At 58.7% G+C, this 10,809-nt stretch overlaps 1 pseudogene; it reads left to right on the top strand.

Annotated features, from left to right (window-relative positions):
- Positions 1 to 4,538: 4,538 nt before the first annotated feature.
- LOC137319937 (golgin subfamily A member 6-like protein 6) lies at positions 4,539 to 9,409 on the top strand (annotated as a pseudogene).
- Positions 9,410 to 10,809: the final 1,400 nt, after the last annotated feature.

Below are 10,809 nucleotides of genomic sequence, written 5' to 3'. Positions count from 1 at the left end.
AGAAGCAGCAGGAGTATGAGAAGGAGCAGCAGGGGGAGCTGGAGGGGGAGAGGGAAGAGCAGCTGGAGGAGGAGCATGAGGAGGAGGAGAAGAAAGAGAAGGAATTGGAGACGGAGCAGTTGGAGGAGAAGGAGCGCGGCGGGGGGGGGGGGGGGGTGGGTGGGAGAACGAGCTGGAGGAGGAGAACGAGCTTGAGGAGGAGAAGGAGCAGGAGGAGGTGAAGGAGCAGGAGGAGGAGAAGGAGCCGGAGGAGGAGAAGGTGCAGGAGGAGGAGAAGGAGCAGGAGGAGGAGAAGTAGCAGGCGGAGTAGAAGGAGCAGGAGGTGGAGAAGTAGCAGGTTGTGGAGAAGGAACAGGAGGAGGAGATGGAGCCGGAGGATGAGAACGAGCAGGAGGAGGAGAAGGAGCAGGAGGAGGAGCTGGAGCAGGAGGAGGAGAAGGAGCCGGAGGTGGAGAAGGAGCAGGAGCAGCAGAAGGAGCAGTAGGAGGAGAAGGAGCAGGGGGTCGAGAAGTAGCAGGAGGAGGAGGGGGAGCAGAAGGAGGAGGAGCAGGAGGAGGTGAAGGAGCAAGAGATGGAGAATGAGCAGGAGGAGGAGAAGGAGCAGGAGGTGGAGAAGGAGCAGGAGCAGGAGGAGGAGCAGGAGCAGGAGCATGAGATGGAGCAGGAGGTTGAGAGGGTGAAGGAGGACGTGAAGGAGCAGGAAGAGGAGAATGAGCCGGAGGTGGAGAAGGATGCGGAGGTGGAGCAGGAGCAGGAGGATCAGAAGGAGCAGGAGGTCGAGAAGTAGAAGGGGGAGGAGGGGGAGCAGAAGTAGATGGAGCAGGAGAAGGAGCATGTTGTGGAGAACGAGCTGGACGAGGAGAACGAGGTGGAGGAGGAGAAGGAGCAGGAGGAGTAGACGCAGCAGGAGGACGAGAAGGAGCCCGAGGGGGAGAAGGAGCAGGAGCAGGGGAAGGAGCGGGAGTAGCTGAAGGAGCAGGAGGAGGAGAAGGTGCAGGAGGAGGAAAAGAAGCGGGAGGTTGAGAATGAGCATGAGGAGGAGAAGGAGCGGGATGAGGAAGGGCAGCAGAAGGAGAAGGAGCAGGAGGTGGAAAAGCAGGAGGAGGTGGAGAAGGAGGAGGAGTAGGAGCAGGAGGAGGAGATGGAGCAGGAGGAGGAGAAGGTGCAGGAGGAGGACAAGGAGCTGGAGGAGGAGAAGGAGCAGGAAGAGGAGAAGGAGCAGTAGGAGGAGAAGGAGCAAGTTGTGAAGAACGAGCTTGAGGAGGAGAACGAGATGGAGGAGGAGAACGAGCTGGAGGAGCAGGAGGAGGTGACGGAGCAGGAGGTGGAGAAGGAGCCGGAGGAGGAGAAGGTGCAGGAGGAGGAGAAGGAGCAGGAGGAGGTGAAGGAGAAGGAGGAGGAGAAGGAGCAGGTTGTGGAGAAGGAGCTGGAGGAGGAGATGGAGCCGGAGGAGGAGAACGAGCAGGAGGAGGAGAAGGAGCAGGAGGAGGTGAAGGAGCAGGAGGAGTTGAAGGAGCAGGAGTAGGAGAAGGCGCAGGAGGAGGTGAAGGAGCAGGAGGAGGAGAAGTTGCAGGAGTAGGAGGCCGAGCAGGGGATGGGGAGGGAGCAGGAGGAGGAGAAGGTGGTGAAGGAGCAGGAAGTGGAGAAGGAGCAGGAGGAGGAGATGGAGCTGGAGCAGCAGCAGGAGAACCAGCAGGAAGACCAGGTTGTGGAGAACGAGCTGGTGGAGGAGAAGGAACAGGAGGAGGAGAAGGAGCAGGAGCAGGAGCATGAGATGGAGCAGGTGGTGGAGAAGGTGAAGGAGGAGGTGAAGGAGCAGGAGGAGGAGAATGAGCCGGAGGTGGAGAAGGATCCGGAGGTGGAGAAGGAGCAGGTGGATCAGAAGGAGCAGGAGGTCGAGCAGTAGCAGGAGGAGGAGGGGGAGCAGAAGTAGATGGAGCAGGAGAAGGAGCATGTTGTGGAGAACGAGCTGGACGAGGATAACGAGGTGGAGGAGGAGAAGGAGCAGGAGGAGTAGACGCAGGAGGAGGACGAGAAGGAGCCGGAGGGGGAGAACCTGCTGGAGAAGGAGAACGAGCAGGAGGAGGAGAAGGAGCAGGAGTAGCTGAAGGAGCAGGAGGAGGAGAAGGTGCAGGAGGAGGAGAAGGAGCGGGAGGTTGAGAATGAGCATGAGGAGGAGAAGGTGCAGGAGGTGGAGAAGGAGCAGCAGGAGGAGAAGGAGCTGGAGGAGGAAAAGGAGCAGGAAGAGGAGAAGGAGCAGTAGGAGGAGAAGGAGCAAGTTGTGAAGAACGAGCTTGAGGAGGAGAACGAGATGGAGGAGGAGAACGAGCTGGAGGAGCAGGAGGAGGTGACGGAGCAGGAGGTGGAGAAGGAGCCGGAGGATGAGAAGGAGCTGGAGGAGGAGAAGGACCAGGAGGAGGTGAAGGAGCAGGAGGAGGAGAAGGAGCAGTAGGAGGAGAAGGAGCAAGTTGTGAAGAACGAGCTTGAGGAGGAAAACGAGATGGAGGAGGAGAACGAGCTGGAGGAGCAGGAGGAGGTGACGGAGCAGGAGGTGGAGAAGGAGCCGGAGGATGAGAAGGAGCTGGAGGAGGAGAAGGACCAGGAGGAGGTGAAGGAGCAGGAGGAGGAGAAGGCGCTTGAGGAGGAGAACGAACTGGAGGAGGAGAACGAGCTGGACAATGAGAACGCACGAGGAGGAGAAGGAGCAGGAGGAGGTGATGGAGTAGGACTAGGAGAAGGTGCAGGAGGAGGAGAAGAAGCAGGAGGAGGTGAAGGAGCAGGAGGAGTTGAAGGAGCAGGAGTAGGAGAAGGTGCAGGAGGAAGAGAAGGAGCAGGAGGATGAGAAGGAGCAGGAGGAGGAGAAGGACCAGGAGGATTTGACGGAGCAGGAGGAGGAGAATTTGCAGGAGGAGGAGAAGGAGCAGGAGGAGGAGAAGGCGCTTGAGGAGGAGAACGAGCTGGAGGAGGAGAACGAGCTGGACAATGAGAACGAGCACGAGGAGGAGAAGGAGCAGGAGGAGGTGATGGAGTAGGACTAGGAGAAGGTGCAGGAGGAGGAGAAGGAGCAGGAGGATGAGAAGGAGCAGGAGGAGGTGATGGAGCAGGAGGAGGTGAAGGAGCAGGAGGAGGAGAGGTTGCAGGAGAAGGAGGCCGAGCCGGGGATGGGGAGGGAGCAGGAGGAGGAGAAGGTGGTGAAGGAGCAGGAAGTGGAGAAGGAGCAGGAGGAGGAGATGGAGCTGGAGCAGCAGCAGGAGAACCAGCAGGAAGACCAGGTTGTGGAGAACGAGCTGGTGGAGGAGAAGGAACAGGAGGAGGAGAAGGAGCAGGAGCAGGAGCATGAGATGGAGCAGGAGGTGGAGAAGGTGAAGGAGGAGGTGAAGGAGCAGGAGGAGGAGAATGAGCCGGAGGTGGAGAAGGATCCAGAGGTGGAGAAGGAGCAGGTGGATCAGAAGGAGCAGGAGGTCGAGAAGTAGCAGGAGGAGGAGGGGGAGCAGAAGTAGATGGAGCAGGAGAAGGAGCATGTTGTGGAGAACGAGCTGGACGAGGAGAACGAGGTGGAGGAGGAGAAGGAGCAGGAGGAGTAGACGCAGGAGGAGGACGAGAAGGAGCCGGAGGGGGAGAAGGAGCAGGAGGAGGAGAAGGAGCTGGAGGAGGAGAACCTGCTGGAGAAGGAGAACGAGCAGGAGGAGGAGAAGGAGCAGGAGTAGCTGAAGGAGCAGGAGGAGGAAAAGGTGCAGGAGGAGGAGAAGGAGCGGGAGGTTGAGAATGAGCATGAGGAGGAGAAGGAGCGGGATGAGGAAGGGGAGCAGAAGGAGAAGGAGCAGGAGGAGGAGAAGGTGCAGGAGGTGGAGAAGGATCAGCAGGAGGAGAAGGAGCTGGAGGAGGAGAAGAAGCAGGAAGAGGAGAAGGAGCAGTAGGAGGAGAAGGAGCAAGTTGTGAAGAACGAGCTTGAGGAGGAGAACGAAATGGAGGAGGAGAACGAGCTGGAGGAGCAGGAGGAGGTGACGGAGCCGGAGGTGGAGAAGAAGCCGGAGGAGGAGAAGGTGCAGGAGGAGGAGAAGGAGCAGGAGGAGGTGAAGGAGAAGGAGGAGGAGAAGGAGCAGGTTGTGGAGAAGGAGCTGGAGGAGGAGATGGAGCCGGAGGAGGAGAACGAGCAGGAGGAGGAGAAGGACCAGGAGGAGTTGAAGGAGCAGGAGGAGTTGAAGGAGCAGGAGTAGGAGAATGTGCAGGAGGAAGAGAAGGAGCAGGAGGATGAGAAGGAGCTGGAGGAGGAGAAGGACCAATAGAAGGTGAAGGAGCAGGAGGAGCAGAAGTTGCAGGAGGAGGAGAAGGAGCAGGAGGAGGAGAACGAGCTGGACAATGAGAACGAGCACGAGGAGGAGAAGGAGCAGGAGGAGGTGATGGAGTAGGACTAGGAGAAGGTGCAGGAGGAGGAGAAGGAGCAGGAGGATGAGAAGGAGCAGGAGGAGGTGATGGAGCAGGAGGAGGTGAAGGAGCAGGAGGAAGAGAAGTTGCAGGAGTAGGAGGCCGAGCAGGGGATGGAGAGGGAGCAGGAGGAGGAGAAGGTGGAGAAGGAGCAGGAAGTGGAGAAGGAGCAGGAGGAGGAGATGGAGCTGGAGCAGCAGCAGGAGAACCAGCAGGAAGACCAGGTTGTGGAGGACGAGGTGGTGGAGGAGAACGAGCAGGAGGAGGAGAAGGAGCTGCTGCAAGAGAAGGAGCATGTGGATATGGAGCAGGGTGAGTAGAAGAAACAGGAGGTGAAGAAGGAGCAGGAGGTGGAGAAGTAGCAGGAGGAGGAGGGGGAGCAGAAGGAGAAGGAGCAGGAGGTGGAGAAGGAGCAGAAGGTGGAGCAGGAGGAGCAGGAGAAGGAGAAGGAGCAGGAGGACGTGAAGGAGCAGGATGTGGAGAAGTAGCAGGAGTGGGAGGCGTAGCAGGAGATGGAGCGGAATGGGTAGAAGGAGCAGAAGATGGAGAGGGAGCTGGAGGTGGAGAAGGAGCAGGAGGTGGAGAAGGTGATGGATGGGAAGAAGGAGCAGGAGTAGGAGAAGGAGCAGGTGTAGGAAAAGTAGCATGAGGAGGAGAAGCAGCAGACGAGGAAAAGGAGCAGGAAAAGGAGAAGGAGGTGGAGAACGAGCTGGAGTAGGAGAACGAGCTGGAGGAGGAGAAGGAGCAGGAGTAGCTGAAGGAGCAGGAGGAGGAGAAGGTGCAGGAGGAGGAGAAGGAGCGGGAGGTTGAGAATGAGCATGAGGAGCAGAAGGAGCGGGATGAGGAAGGGGAGCGGAAGGAGAAGGAGCAGGAGGAGGAGAAGGTGCAGGAGGTGGAGAAGGAGCAGCAGGAGGAGAAGGAGCTGGAGGAGGAGAAGGAGCAAGTTGTGAAGAACGAGCTTGAGGAGGAGAACGAGATGGAGGAGGAGAACGAGCTGGAGGAGCAGGAGGAGGTGACGGAGCAGGAAGTGGAGGAGGAGCCGAAGGAGGAGAAGGTGCAGGAGGAGGAGAAGGAGCAGGAGGAGGTGAAGGAGCAGGAGGAGGAGAAGGAGCAGGTTGTGGAGAAGGAGCTGGAGGAGGAGATGGAGCCGGAGGAGGAGAACGAGCAGGAGGAGGAGAAGGAGCAGGAGGAGGTGAAGGAGCAGGAGGAGTTGAAGGAGCAGGAGTAGGAGAAGGTGCAGGAGGAAGAGAAGGAGCAGGAGGATGAGAAGGAGCTGGAGGAGGAGAAGGACCAGGAGGAGGTGAAGGAGCAGGAGGAGGAGAAGTTGCAGGAGGAGGAGAAGGAGCAGGAGGAGGAGAAGGCGCTTGAGGAGGAGAACGAGCTGGAGGAGGAGAACGTGCTGGACAATGAGAACGAGCACGAGGAGGAGAAGGAGCAGGAGGAGGTGATGGAGTAGGACTAGGAGAAGGTGCAGGAGGAGGAGAAGGAGCAGGAGGATGAGAAGGAGAAGGAGGAGGAGAAGGAGCAGGTTGTGGAGAAGGAGCTGGAGGAGGAGATGGAGCCGGAGGAGGAGAACGAGCAGGAGGAGGTGAAGGACCAGGAGGAGTTGACGGAGCAGGAGGAGTTGAAGGAGCAGGAGTAGGAGAATGTGCAGGAGGAAGAGAAGGAGCAGGAGGATGAGAAGGAGCTGGAGGAGGAGAAGGACCAAGAGAAGGTGAAGGAGCAGGAGGAGGAGAAGTTGCAGGAGGAGGAGAAGGAGCAGGAGGAGGAGAACGAGCTGGACAATGAGAACGAGCACGAGGAGGAGAAGGAGCAGGAGGAGGTGATGGAGTAGGACTAGGAGAAGGTGCAGGAGGAGGAGAAGGAGCAGGAGGATGAGAAGGAGCAGGAGGAGGTGATGGAGCAGGAGGAGGTGAAGGAGCAGGAGGAGGAGAAGTTGCAGGAGTAGGAGGCCGAGCAGGGGATGGAGAGGGAGCAGGAGGAGGAGAAGGTGGAGAAGGAGCAGGAAGTGGAGAAGGAGCAGGAGGAGGAGATGGAGCTGGAGCAGCAGCAGGAGAACCAGCAGGAAGACCAGGTTGTGGAGAACGAGGTGGTGGAGGAGAAGGAGCAGGAGGAGGAGAAGGAGCTGCTGCAAGAGAAGGAGCATGTGGATATGGAGCAGGGTGAGTAGAAGAAACAGGAGGTGAAGAAGGAGCAGGAGGTGGAGAAGTAGCAGGAGGAGGAGGGGGAGCAGAAGGAGAAGGAGCAGGAGGTGGAGAAGGAGCAGAAGGTGGAGCAGGAGGAGCAGGAGAAGGAGAAGGAGCAGGAGGACGTGAAGGAGCAGGATGTGGAGAAGTAGCAGGAGTGGGAGGCGTAGCAGGAGATGGAGCGGAATGGGTAGAAGGAGCAGAAGATGGAGAGGGAGCTGGAGGTGGAGAAGGAGCAGGAGGTGGAGAAGGTGATGGATGGGAAGAAGGAGCAGGAGTAGGAGAAGGAGCAGGTGTAGGAAAAGTAGCATGAGGAGGAGAAGGAGCAGACGAGGAAAAGGAGCAGGAAAAGGAGAAAGAGGTGGAGAACGAGCTGGAGTAGGAGAACGAGCTGGAGGAGGAGAAGGAGCAGGAGTAGCTGAAGGAGCAGGAGGAGGAGAAGGTGCAGGAGGAGGAGAAGGAGCGGGAGGTTGAGAATGAGCATGAGGAGCAGAAGGAGCGGGATGAGGAAGGGGAGCGGAAGGAGAAGGAGCAGGAGGAGGAGAAGGTGCAGGAGGTGGAGAAGGAGCAGCAGGAGGAGAAGGAGCTGGAGGAGGAGAAGGAGCAAGTTGTGAAGAACGAGCTTGAGGAGGAGAACGAGATGGAGGAGGAGAACGAGCTGGAGGAGCAGGAGGAGGTGACGGAGCAGGAAGTGGAGGAGGAGTCGAAGGAGGAGAAGGTGCAGGAGGAGGAGAAGGAGCAGGAGGAGGTGAAGGAGCAGGAGGAGGAGAAGGAGCAGGTTGTGGAGAAGGAGCTGGAGGAGGAGATGGAGCCGGAGGAGGAGAACGAGCAGGAGGAGGAGAAGGAGCAGGAGGAGGTGAAGGAGCAGGAGGAGTTGAAGGAGCAGGAGTAGGAGAAGGTGCAGGAGGAAGAGAAGGAGCAGGAGGATGAGAAGGAGCTGGAGGAGGAGAAGGACCAGGAGGAGGTGAAGGAGCAGGAGGAGGAGAAGTTGCAGGAGGAGGAGAAAGAGCAGGAGGAGGAGAAGGCGCTTGAGGAGGAGAACGAGCTGGAGGAGGAGAACGTGCTGGACAATGAGAACGAGCACGAGGAGGAGAAGGAGCAGGAGGAGGTGATGGAGTAGGACTAGGAGAAGGTGCAGGAGGAGGAGAAGGAGCAGGAGTAGAAGGCCGAGCAGGGGATGGAGAGGGAGCAGGAGGAGGAGAAGGTGGAGAAGGAGCAGGAAGTGGAGAAGGAGCAGGAGGAGGAGATGGAGCTGGAGCAGCAGCAGGAGAACCAGCAGGAAGACCAGGTAGTGGAGAACGAGCTGGTGGAGGAGAAGGAGCAGGAGAAGGAGCAGGAGAAGGAGAAAGAGCAGAAGGAGTTGAAGGAGCAGGATGTGGAGAAGTAGCAGGAGTGGGAGGCGTAGCAGGAGATGGAGCGGAATGGGTAGAAGGAGCAGGAGATGGAGAGGGAGCTGGAGGTGGAAAAGGAGCAGGAGGTGGAGAAGGTGATGGATGGGAAGAAGGAGCAGGAGTAGGAGAAGGAGCAGGTGTAGGAAAAGTAGCATGAGGAGGAGAAGGAGCAGACGAGGAAAAGGAGCAGGAAAAGGAGAAGGAGGTGGAGAACGAGCTGGAGGAGGAGAACGAGCTGGAGGAGGAGAAGGAGCAGGAGGAGGTGAAGGAGCAGGAGGAGGAGAAGGAGCCGGAGGAGGAGAAGGAACCGGAGGAGGAGAAGGAGCAGGAGGCGGAGATGGAGCAGGAGGAGGAGAAGGAGCAGTAGGATGAGAAGGAGCAGGACGAGGATGAGGAGCCGGATGTGGAGAAGGAGCAGGGAGAGGAGAAGGAGCAGGATGTCGACAAGTAGCAGGATGAGGAGGGGGAGCAGAAGGAGAAGGAGCACGAGGGCGAAAATGAGTAGGTGGTGGTGAAAGAGGAGGAGTAGGAGCAGGAGGAGGAGAAGCAGCAGGAAGAGGAGAAGTAGCAGGAGGAGGAGACGGAGCAGGAGGAGGAGAAGGAGCCGGAACAGGAGATAGAGCAGGAGGGGGAGCAGCAGGTTGAGAAGGAGCATGAGGTGGAGAAGGAGCAGGAGGTTGAGAAGGAACAGGAGGTGGAGAAGGAGCAGGATGTGGAGTAGGAGCAGGAGCAGGAGAATCAGCAGGAGGAGGAGAAGAAACTGGAGGTGGAGGTGGAGAATGACCAGGAGGCGGAGTGGGTAAAGAAGGAGGAGGAGGAGGTGAAGGCGCAGGAGGAGGAGGAGAAGGAGCAGGATGTCGAGAAGTTGCAGCAGGAGGAGAAGGAGCAGGAACAGGAGATGGAGCAGGAGGGGGAGCAGTAGGTTGAGAAGGAGCATGAGGTGGAGAAGGAGCAGGATGTGGAGAAGTAGCTGGAGTAGGAGGGGTAGCAGGAGATGGAGCGGAATGGGTAGAAGGAGCAGGAGATGGAGAGGGAGCTGGAGGTGGAGAAGGAGCAGGAGGTGGAGAAGGTGAAGGAGGGGAAGAAGGAGCAGGAGTAGGTGAAGGAGCAGGTGTAGGAAAGGTAGCATGAGGAGGAGAAGGAGCAGACGAGGAAAAGGAGCAGGAAAAGGAGAAGGAGGTGGAGAACGAGCTGGAGGAGGAGAACGAGCTGGAGGAGGAGAAGGAGCAGGAGGAGGTGAAGGAGCAGGAGGAGGAGAAGGAGCCGGAGGAGGAGAAGGTGCAGGAGGAGGAGAAGGTGCAGGAGAAGGTGATCGAGCAGGAGGAGGAGAAGGAGCAGGACGAGGAGGAGGAGCCGGAGGTGGAGAAGGAGCAGGAGGAGGAGATGGAGCAGGAGGAGAAGGAGCAGGAGGAGGAGAAGGAGCAGGAGGTCGACAAGTAGCAGGATGAGGAGGGGGAGCAGAACGAGAAGGAGCAGGAGGGCGAAAATGAGTAGGTGGTGGAGAAGGAGGAGGAGTAGGAGCAGGAGGAGGAGAAGGAGGAGGATGAGAAGGAACAGGAGGTGGAGAAGGACCAGGAGGAGGTGAAGGAGCAGGAGGAGGAGAAGGAGCAGGAGGAGGAGAAGGAGCAGGACGAGGAGAAGGAGCAGGAGGAGGAGAAGGAGCAGGAGGAGGAGAAGGAGCAGATTGTGGAGAACGAGCTTGAGGAGGAGAACGAGCTGGAGGAGGAGAAGGAGGAGGATGAGAAGGAACAGGAGGTGGAGAAGGACCAGGAGGAGGTGAAGGAGCAGGAGGAGGAGAAGGAGCAGGAGGAGGAGAAGGAGCAGGACGAGGAGAAGGAGCAGGAGGAGGAGAAGGAGCAGGAGGAGGAGAAGGAGCAGGAACAGGAGATGGAGCAGGAGGGGGAGCAGCAGGTTGAGAAGGAGCATGAGGTGGAGAAGGAGCAGGAGGTTGATAAGGAGCAGGAGGTGGAGAAGGAGCAGGATGTGGAGTAGGAGCAGGAGCAGGAGAAGGAGCAGGAGGAGGAGAAGAAACTGGAGGTGAAGAAGGAGCAGGAGGTGGAGAATGACCAGGAGGCGGAGAGGGTAAAGAAGTCGGAGGAGGAGGTGAAGGCGCAGCAGGAGGAGGAGAAGGAGCAGGATGTCGAGAAGTTGTAGCAGGAGGAGGTGCAGCAGAAGAAGAAGGAGCAGGAGGTGGAGAAGGACCGGGAGTTGGAGAAGGAGCGTCAGGTGGAGATGGAGAGGGAGCAGGAGGAGGAGAAGCAGCAGGAGCATGAGAAGGAGCAGGAGGGGGAGCAGGAGGGGGAGAAGGATGAGGAGCTGGAGAAGGAGCATGAGGAGGAGGAGAAGAAAGAGAAGGAATTGGAGACGGAGCAGTTGGAGGAGAAGGAGCGCGGCGTGGGCGGGAGAACAAGCTGGAGGAGGAGAAGGAGCAGGAGGAGGTGAAGGAGCAGGAGGAGGTGAAGGAGCAGGAGGAGGAGAAGGAGCCGGAGGGGGAGAAGGTGCAGGAGGAGGAGAAGGAGCAGGCGGAGGAGAAGGAGCAGGAGGTGGAGAAGTTGCAGGTTGTGGAGAAGGAGCTGGAGGAGGAGATGGAGCCGGAGGTGGAGATGGAGACGGAGGTGCAGAAGGATCAGGTTGTGGAGAACGAGCTGGAGGAGTAGAACGAGCTGGAGGAGTAGATGGAGCAGGAGGAGGAGAAGGACCAGAAGGTGGAGAAGTAGCAGGAGGAGGGGAAGGAGCCGGAGGTCGAGAAGTAGCAGGAGGAGGAGGGGGATCAGAAGAAAATGGAGCAGGAGGTGGATAAGGAGATG

Source organism: Heptranchias perlo, unplaced genomic scaffold (assembly GCF_035084215.1).
Source record: "Heptranchias perlo isolate sHepPer1 unplaced genomic scaffold, sHepPer1.hap1 HAP1_SCAFFOLD_94, whole genome shotgun sequence".
NCBI lineage: Eukaryota > Metazoa > Chordata > Chondrichthyes > Hexanchiformes > Hexanchidae > Heptranchias > Heptranchias perlo.
The sequence above is the reverse complement of the archived record's forward strand: the minus strand, read 5'-3'. Positions and strand labels throughout refer to the sequence as shown.